The following is a 2,819-nucleotide window of genomic DNA, read 5'->3' as shown; positions in this document are numbered from 1 at the left end:
GATTGAGTGAGATAGTGTGATGATTGAGTGAGGTAGTGTGATGATGATTGAGTGAGATAGTCTGATGATGATTGAGTGAGACAGTGTGATGATGATTGAGTGAGATAGTGTGATGATGACTGAGTGAGATAGTGTGATGACGATTGAGTGAGATAGTGTGATGATGATTGAGTGAGATAGTGTGATGATGATTGAGTGAGATAGTGTGATGTTGATTGAGATAGTGTGATGATGATTGAGTGAGACAGTGTGATGATGATTGAGTGAGGTAGTGTGATGATGATTGAATGAGATAGTGTGATGATGATTGAGTGAGACAGTGTGATGATGATTGAGTGAGACAGTGTGATGATGATTGAGTGAGATAGTGTGATGATGATTGAGTGAGATAGTGTGATGATGATTGAGTGAGATAGTGTGATGATGATTGAGTGAGGTAGTGTGATGATGATTGAGTGAGATAGTGTGATGATGATTGAGTGAGATAGTGTGATGATGATTGAGTGAGATAGTGTGATGATGATTGAGTGAGATAGTGTGATGATGATTGAGTGAGATAGTGTGATGATGATTGAGTGAGATAGTGTGATGATGATTGAGTGAGGTAGTGTGATGATGATTGAGTGAGACAGTGTGATGATGATTGATTGAGATAGCGTGATGATGATTGAGTGAGGTAGTGTGATTATGATTGAGTGAGGTAGTGTGATGATGATTGAGTGAGATAGTGTGATGATGATTGAGTGAGATAGTGTGATGATGATTGAGTGAGATAGTGTGATGATGATTGAGATAGTGTGATGATTGAGTGAGGTAGTGTGATGATGATTGAGTGAGATAGTGTGATGATCATTGAGTGAGATAGTGTGATGATTGAGTGAGATAGTGTGATGATGATTGAGTGAGATTGTGTGATGATGATTGAGTGAGACAGTGTGATGATGATTGAGTGAGATAGTGTGATGATGATTGAGTGAGACAGTGTGATGATGATTGATTGAGCTAGTGTGATGATGATTGAGTGAGGTAGTGTGATGATGATTGAGTGAGGTAGTGTGATGATGATTGAGTGAGATAGTGTGATGATGATTGAGTGAGATAATGTGATGATGATTGAGTGAGGTAGTGTGATGATGATTGAGTGAGATAATGTGATGATGATTGAGTGAGATAGTGTGATGATGATTGAGTGAGATAGTGTGATGATGATTGAGTGAGATAGTGTGATGATGATTGAGTGAGATAGTGTGATGATGATTGAGATAGTGTGATGATGATTGAGTGAGGTAGTGTGATGATGATTGAGTGAGACAGTGTGATGATGATTGAGTGAGACAGTGTGATGATGATTGAGTGAGATAGTGTGATGATGATTGAGTGAGATAGTGTGATGATGATTGAGTGAGGTAGTGTGATGATGATTGAGTGAGATAGTGTGATGATGATTGAGTGAGAGTGTGATGATGATTGAGTGAGACAGTGTGATGATGATTGAGTGAGATAGTGTGATGATGATTGAGTGAGATATTGTGATGATGATTGAGTGAGATAGTGTGATGATGATTGAGTGAGGTAGTGTGATGATGATTGAGTGAGATAGTGTGATGATGATTGAGTGAGGTAGTGTGATGATGATTGAGTGAGGTAGTGTGATGATGATTGAGTGAGACAGTGTGATGATGATTGAGTGAGACAGTGTGATGATGATTGAGTGAGATAGTGTGATGATGATTGAGTGAGATAGTGTGATGATGATTGAGTGAGATAGTGTGATGATGATTGAGTGAGGTAGTGTGATGATGATTGAGTGAGATAGTGTGATGATGATTGAGTGAGGTAGTGTGATGATGATTGAGTGAGGTAGTGTGATGATGATTGAGTGAGATAGTGTGATGATGATTGAGTGAGGTAGTGTGATGATGATTGAGTGAGATGGTGCGATGATGATTGAGTGAGATAGTGTGATGATGATTGAGTGAGGTAGTGTGATGATGATTGAGTGAGGTAGTGTGATGATGATTGAGTGAGATAGTGTGATGATGATTGAGTGAGATAGTGTGATGATGATTGAGTGAGATAGTGTGAGGATGATTGAGTGAGATAGTGTGATGATGATTGAGTGAGATAGTGTGATGACGATTGAGTGAGATAGTGTGATGACGATTGAGTGAGATAGTGTGATGACGATTGAGTGAGATATTGTGATGATGATTGAGTGAGATAGTGTGATGATGATTGAGTGAGATAGTGTGATGAAGATTGAGTGAGGTAGTGTGATGATGATTGAGTGAGATAGTGTGATGATGATTGAGTGAGGTAGTTTGATGATGATTGAGTGAGATAGTGTGATGATGATTGAGTGAGATAGTGTGATGATGATTGAGTGAGATAGTGTGATGATGATTGAGTGAGATAGTGTGATGATGATTGAGGTAGTGTGATGATGATTGAGTGAGATACTGTGATGATGATTGAGTGAGACAGTGTGATGATGATGATTGAGTGAGATAGTGTGATGATGATTGAGTGAGATAGTGTGATAATGATTGAGGTAGTGTGATGATGATTGAGTGAGATAGTGTGATGATGATTGAGTGAGATAGTGTGATGATGATTGAGTGAGATAGTGTGATGATGATTGAATGAGTGTGATGATGATTGAGTGAGATAGTCTGATGATGATTGAGTGAGATAGTGTGATGATGATTGAGTGAGATAGTGTGATGATGATTGAGTGAGGTAGTGTGATGATGATTGAGTGAGGTAGTGTGATGATGATTGAGTGAGGTAGTGTGATGATGATTGAGTGAGATAGTGTG

This window comes from Carcharodon carcharias, chromosome 22 (assembly GCF_017639515.1).
Source record: "Carcharodon carcharias isolate sCarCar2 chromosome 22, sCarCar2.pri, whole genome shotgun sequence".
NCBI classification, from domain to species: domain Eukaryota; kingdom Metazoa; phylum Chordata; class Chondrichthyes; order Lamniformes; family Lamnidae; genus Carcharodon; species Carcharodon carcharias.
Note: the sequence above shows the minus strand (reverse complement) of the source record.